The sequence below is a fragment of the Galendromus occidentalis genome, unplaced genomic scaffold, assembly GCF_000255335.2.
Source record: "Galendromus occidentalis unplaced genomic scaffold, Mocc_1.1 scf7180000077504, whole genome shotgun sequence".
Taxonomy (NCBI): domain Eukaryota; kingdom Metazoa; phylum Arthropoda; class Arachnida; order Mesostigmata; family Phytoseiidae; genus Galendromus; species Galendromus occidentalis.
The window spans coordinates 189,249-196,423 of record NW_003805492.1 but is presented as its reverse complement, the minus strand read 5'-3'; the positions used below and the strand labels follow the sequence as shown (position 1 = coordinate 196,423).

General features: G+C 49.0%; 1 long non-coding RNA gene across 1 annotated transcript; it reads right to left on the bottom strand.

Moving 5' to 3' along the window:
• Nucleotides 1-632: 632 nt before the first annotated feature.
• On the bottom strand, nucleotides 633-3,461 carry LOC100902182 (histone acetyltransferase KAT7). The gene is made up of 5 exons (XR_001951220.1): nucleotides 3,350-3,461; nucleotides 3,161-3,274; nucleotides 2,506-2,944; nucleotides 2,028-2,329; nucleotides 633-1,941 (listed from the first exon to the last, which is right to left on the bottom strand). It is a non-coding gene; the product is annotated as a histone acetyltransferase KAT7 (long non-coding RNA).
• Nucleotides 3,462-7,175: the final 3,714 nt, after the last annotated feature.

The following is a 7,175-nucleotide window of genomic DNA, read 5'->3' as shown; positions in this document are numbered from 1 at the left end:
ATTTTTTATTGTCGATGAAGCAGGATTCCCGTACGTATTTACAGCTACACGATCGATCCTGTTACACTCACGATCGAATTTTATATAATAGTTATTTTTTATATACTTATATAGTTATATATGCAAATAGTCTAACAACTGTGATTTGGGATTCCGTGTCCTCAGCAACGGCTCTGTTTTCTGACCTGCTGTGAACAGTCGGCGGAAAATCCTGGGCTCGCTCGGAGTTCCTAATTTGACTTCAGAATAACGCAGCCGACCAGTGATATCAACTCCTATGCTAAATAAATTATGTACACTCAACGTCGATAGGGTTCTATGTAACTTGAATACATAACGGAGCTAGGAGGATTGCGGGCCTTCCTAGGCAAGGTTCCAGTGCTCGGTACCGAGTCCCAACATATTTGCTTCTACAATCGCGACAGAGTCAGTCGAGAGGATCAATCAACCAATCGATCAATCTCCCAAGCTCACCTCCTTCTCATTCACACGAAGTCCGTCATTCAGATATTCGCCATTCACCAGCGACCATCGTCTCTTCTTAAACAACCAGGTACCTTCGGAAAATCCAGCCTCGACCGTATCCCTTCGCTCTTTGTTCCCTGCTTCCACGCAACATTTACAATCTTTAGATAAATCAGTTATTCGGTCCCATATATCCGCCACCAAACGCATCATCTATCTACTCAACATGGCCACGCGTTGTCGCCCATTCAAACTCACTCCATGCTCCTCCGGCCTGTTTCAGTCACGCACGATTGCTGGAAATCCGCAGAGCGGTCAAATGAATGAACTACGCACGCTATACGACGCGCAGGAATCGATCCGTCGTCCGTCAATCCCACAAAGCTCGGGCTCGGATCAGACCGCTACACCCAGGAGAACTGCTCACCACATACTGTACAAAGGATCATCCAGGCACAGCAAAGAACAATTTGCAGGATATGAACATGCTCAGCGAGTTTTGGGTTGGGACAGGACTGTTCCCAGGAAAGTTAGGACAATTTCTAGACTCTCGCCGGGAAGTCATTTCACGTTTGTCTCGATGCCGTCTTTCTTCTTGGGCGGAACCCATTGCAAACAGCTCGGATCTAGTTTCAGAGGGTTGTCGATGATTTCGATTGGCTTCTCTTTCTTCTTGGAGTTCTTCCGACCGCTCGTCGCTGTTGGCGTCGTGACTTTCTGTATCGTTTTCATTATGACGTGCTGGCCCTTCCAATACTTGATCACGCCGAGAACTTGGAGCGTGCTAACGATATCGTAGGGTTGAATGGCAGTCGCTTGCGAGATTTCCCTGATCGATATCGCGGTGCCTTGGTAGTTATCAAGAAAGTGCTTGATGACGGATTTCCAATAGGCCCTATAGCTGATGAGTCCGAGATCGCTGAGCGGCTTTTCCGGAGAGCCCACCTTCCCTTCGGTTTTCGTGAGTAGATAACTGAAGTCGATGAGCAGCCGGCCGTAGCCTTGTCGTTGGAACGCCGGTATTGTCAGGATACAGCTGACGTTATAATTCAAGAAAGAATTTTTTTCTTTGGAGAAATATCCGACGAGATGGCAGCCGGTGTTATCGTACATTGTAAGACAGTAGAACAGAAAAGGTTCCACGTCGAAATACAATGTTTTGTGATCCAGGAACAATTTGGCCAGAAGACAGAGGTTCTGGCAATAGGTTTTTTGCTTCTCGCCGTCGACCTCGAAGAAAGAAAGTTTCCCGTGACGGTAGATTTCGTCACCGGGTGGATGTCTCCATGGGCATTTGGAGAGATGTCTCCGGAGAACGACGTCCGACGACATGTACTTCAGGCAAAACTCACAGAGGAAAAGGGTTTCCAACTGTTGGTACTCCTGAGGATAAGGTGCCCCGTACCAGGTCCGAATTTGATATTTGCCCAGCTGAATGAATTGGATCTTCGATGCTTCCGTAGACTTGCTCTTCACCTGTGAGAAAAGTGAATCAGAATCCCGGCTTGGTACACCGCTCTCCCGGAGACCCGGCATCTCGTCCATGAGGGAAAAATATTCACCTTCGTCTGTGCTGCTTCGAACATTTCCATGTCGATCTCTGGCACGACCGTCTCACTGCGCTCTTTCCGACACTTTTGGAGGTTCTTCAAGCGCTCTTTCTGCTTCTGGGCACGTTTCACTGGGCTTTCGACAACTGTTTTCGGAGATTCTCTGACGGCGAGTATTTCTACCTTTGGCGATTCTTCAATCTTTTTAGGGGACAGGTCTTTTGTATCCAAGTTTTTCTTATAGCCTCTCTTAATTAAATTCGGAGTCTTCACCGGACTCTCACTCCCTTTGATACAACGACCGCATCGCATCCCTGCAATTTGAGGTCCAATCATCAGCTCTGGATAGAGAATAAAGTGATTTGAGTGATGGATCCGGTAATTCCACTTTCGGGCGATTCCTATTTTGATGATTTTCTCTTCAAATTCGATGAGGTAATTGAAATTGATAGAATTCACCCCTAGACCGATGTTCGCTCCGTGAACTCACCTTTGATTGGTGATATTTGCCCTGGCATACATTGCTTGTGGATTCCATTGGCACACGATACGCAAGCATAGAATATATGGGGACCTTCTGGTTGATTGCATACGACACACAGTCGGCACTGAGGACAGCGCCACTGGAAATTGTCTACTTCGGTCAGCGCGGCTCCCAAACAGAAGGGATGGGCGCATCGCGTCTCACATTCCGCACAATAGATCAGCTCGGCAGGTCTTGGACTTCTCCGAGAGTCTGGCTGAGCGCAAATGGCGCACACCGGTAGGACGGGGAAATCGTCGGAGGTTTTGCGTCGTTTCGGAGAATCGGGCGCGGGCGAAACCACTTCACTGGAACGCTTCTTGAGAGCCGGCTCCCTGCAGTTTTCTGTGATAACCGTCTCCTTGACGCTATTCCGTTTCCGAATCTCGTTCGAGATCGTAGTTTTCTGCGCGGAGCGAGGGTAAAACTTTAGGCAAGGGCGCTCCAGGAATTCTCTGTTTTAGGTCTTGGACGTCTTGTCCTCCCTCGAGGAGTGTCTTCCTTTACTTTGAACATCACCATCCGCTCTTTAGAGATCATTTTTTCGGTCTTTCTTTACGGCTCGAAGACGAAATGACAAGTCTCATGTTCCAAGAGCTTGAATCGCCGATTTCGAACTTACTTCGAGTTTCTCTCTCTTCACGCCATTCTCGATTGGGGATTTCACCTCAATCTTGCGCTTGACTTTCTTGATCTCCTTTTTGATTGAATTTTCGGTCTTCGCAACAACGACGTCCTGGAAGCGCATTCACTCTCCGTAAATAGGGCCGGTATGATTTTCTACGATCAGTCTTCTCCGTAGACACTTTACCTTAGGCTTCTCCTTCACGTTAAGTTTTTTGTTCCTCGGCTGAACGCTGGAGTTGATGTGGTGCTCCAATCCGCCCATGCTCCCCTTCGAACGTCGGGAGACCATGTTTGGGAGTTTTTCTGGAATTCAAGAGGAACTCCTGATGAAATTCTCAGCCAGCAGCCACGATTCATTCACGGTGGGGAGCTTTGCGATTAGAATGTTGACTGACGGACTACATTTTCCCGCGTCAAATTTCGCGCTCGCTCAGAGGCTCCTCGATTACTCGAATACCACGACCGAGACTGACGGAGAATGCCGGAAATCGGCGATCTTCTCCGGAAGAACCATCCGACATCCTCTCAATCCGCGTCGATGATTCCTCGAGCAGTCAGCTCGTTCAGCTCCGCCTGTTTGGCGCCTCGCAGAGAGACAGGTCCTGGCCTCGAGGAGGAACCTGCTGCTCGAGAATTCCGACGCGGCGAATGACTCTAAGCTCGAGTAGATTCAGGATAAATTCGAGGAGAAAGCGAGAACGCTTCTGCACCTGTGCCCCATCTCTCACCGAGTCATCAGTTGTGACATTCGGTTCGCAGCCGCGGGAGCGCCGACGACGACGCAAGTTCCTCGCGGAGGCTCGCCTCCAACTCAGCTCCAAAAAACGAGCGGAAAGGCACTCGGTAGACTGTCGTGGAATTCGGTGGTGGACAAGTTTCACATCGCGGAGTCTTTCAAGCAACAACATGAAGCTCGTCTCAGAAGTCAAGATGGACTTTGCCCCAAGGGGCGGCGGAGCCTCTGTTCAAAGAATTTCGCTATTCTACTCACGGCGTTCTACATCAGAAACTTCATGGTCAACAGGAGTCCTTCGAGACGTCCTGAGATGACGCTTTCGTCCTCGAAGACACCAACTTTTCTGTTTACTAGTCAGATCACAGGGCCGCCATTTTCTCGCACAGCACCGCAGATGATCATCCTCCCGCCGCCTCAGTAAAGCGTTTTGAACGTTTGGCGCGCCGGAACCGCCCGCGCGAATTCGAATAGATCCCGCCCCTCGACGATTGGTCGCTCCTCGACTTGGACGGTTGTAAGCTGTAGTCGTCGTTCGGTTGAAAGTATGGTCGAGGCATCTGTACAATTATCCGAACATAGCTTGAGTCTTTGGGAGACTCGCACATGGAGTACGTGAGGGTGGGGAGGAAGTGAACGAAGCGGAATGCACCCTACGAGATGGCTTACATCCGCCCTTATGAGAGAAGAGAGGAGTGACAATGATGTCAGCGATTTTTGCTGGGAATCCAACCGTTATCGGGCGGTCTCTTCCATGTTCCCCGACTCCTAGTTTCCGGTCCCGACAACCGTGCTTGGCAACATAATCTCGCTCGATCCCACCTCACGATGAATCACGAGAAAATTTTCTCGTTTTGAAATTCTCCTTCGTCATGTTGTTTTTCATCCCATCATCGGGAGTAAAGGCGGAGCGCTCCGAGAACCCGTATTCGATTTGAAATCGATATGCGAATGTACAAGCGGAGGAAAATGTAGGAAATGTAGCTGAAGATATTATATGCTTCCAGAGTAAGAGCGTTGATTTGATCAAGATATTAGTAATCCGTCAATTTTTTCTCCGAGTCGCTCATTAGTGGGACTGGAATCCCGCCGCGGCCGCAACAAGAGCCGTGATCTTCCACGGCGCGTGTCCGGAAATCCCGGCTGCTTAAATCGAAGCAAACGGGAACACACTTGTTACCGGCGCGGCGGACGAATTCGGCTTGTTGTACCGCGCGTTTTTGAAAAGCGATTCGTAGGCTACGGAGCGTTGCTGAGTCGAGAATCAGAAAAGACTCGTTCTTGAATTGATGATGGTCCAGGATCGGTGGTCGTTCATCGCTCGGTTTCGAGCGATGGAGCATTACACCGAAATTCTTCAGCCACCTATTCACAGGCCGCTTAGTCTGCGGTCCGCTGTGGACACTCGGGTTTGCTCCACCAGCAACCCTCGCGATAGATCGAAAAACGATGGCTAAATAATCGAGAGAAACTGAATCAAATTTTACGTGTGTACAATAGTTCCATCGAACGGGTATTCTGATTACATGACCAATACATTTGAATGAAACCGTGATGCGCACAAATTGACATCACGCTCAATAATAGTTAACTAAGTAGGACGAAACGTAGGCGATTTCTCAACTCGCTCTCTTTCTCGAATGCGACCCGGAGGTTTTCAACGCATGGTGTCACAGCGTCGTACCCGGTCAAGCCCGACATAATATGGAAGAGTTCCTCGGGAAAATGGTTCAGGTCGACTCCGCGAGTGATGGTGAGTACCTTCCCGTCGAGACGAAGACGTTCTCTACGGTACCGATACGCTTGAGCACAATCAGGGGGGCGGTAGTTGATCACGGTGTGGACACTGGAGGAATTCATGAGAGTTTCATTGAATCGCAAGGGTGCCCGGATTTGCAATGATGCAGACAAATTCGATCGAAAGGGAGCGACCGATTGATTACAAACCTTTCATTCGGCCTCGATAAAAAAAGCTGCTCACCTATTAGTTGTGTACAACCATCGGTGATCTTGTAAGCATGCCAGGTAAACTCCAGGAATTCCGTCGTTAAGATGAGTTCTGAGCATCATTTGCTCGTCCTCGAGTTTTTCTTGCAGATTGTTGAAGCTGCTAAACGGCAAGGTGCCTCTGCAAGAACAAGTCTCGGCGGTTATCGATCTTTTCTGAGCAGAGTCTGAGCCTGATCTCGATTAAAGCCAACGCGGAACACGGGAATCCACCCGAGCTTCCTCTCAAAGGAAGCATTCCTTGCGGAGCACGGAGCCGCAGACCGACCTGTGAGCTTCATCGTCAAGTTTGTCGTACATCGAGTTGGTTTCGGCTTCATCGTGGAAAAATATCAAAATCACCGCGTCCCGGCTCTCTTGCCTTAAGGTAGATAGCAGGGCCGAGTACCTGAGGACGGATTCAGACGATCGTATGTGGCCACAATGCGAGATAGGGATAAAATCGCCCGGAACCTCGGACTACAGCGGCTAGCGTAATGGAATCCCATAGCTCATCCCGATAATCCTCAGGAGCGTTGGGGACTCCGAGTATATATTAAAAATACCTAAAGGTATGTACAACACCTAAATGAAATACTCATAGATATTATTCTGTTGCAATATGTAGAAGTGGGAGTTCAAGTTTGTTGCACAACCGATTTATGGGAACGAAGTTCTCACCGGACTCGATCCGGTACATCATCGATCGAAACCAAGTATTCCTGGCAGCGGCGTGGGATACGTTCGCAGGGCACCATGGCAGACGAGGTTATGTTCATTAGCTCTAACGTCTGCTCGACCTGGGTGGTAACTCTTCTGGCGGTCGCTATCAAGGGTACGTTGCTCAAACTGTCCGCCAACTCTAGGCACGTTACCTTGAATGAGAACGAAGGAATCGCACTTTCTGAATGCTCGCTCAGTTTTGTGTCGGGGTCTCTCAAGTTACACACGTCTGCTCTATGCCAAACACTGACGGTTCCTATTGGTCGTCGAGAGGCGCAAGACGCCATCCATGCGACGAGAAAGAATATTCTTCGGGAAGAACTACATACAAACACCGCATTTCCCATAACGACGTCACAAATCCATAAAGAGAGATATCGATTTGCTTTTTGTACGAAAAATCGTACCCTACCACTTACGTCGAGAGAGCTTTCCACCATGCGGTCCAGTCGATCGAAGATCACTACGGAGGGAGTGAAATCCTTTCGATTTCTCCAGAACCAACACAAGCTGCAGATCAGAAGTTGTTTCGATGCGTTTCGAATTTTCGACGGTGGACGCGAGATTT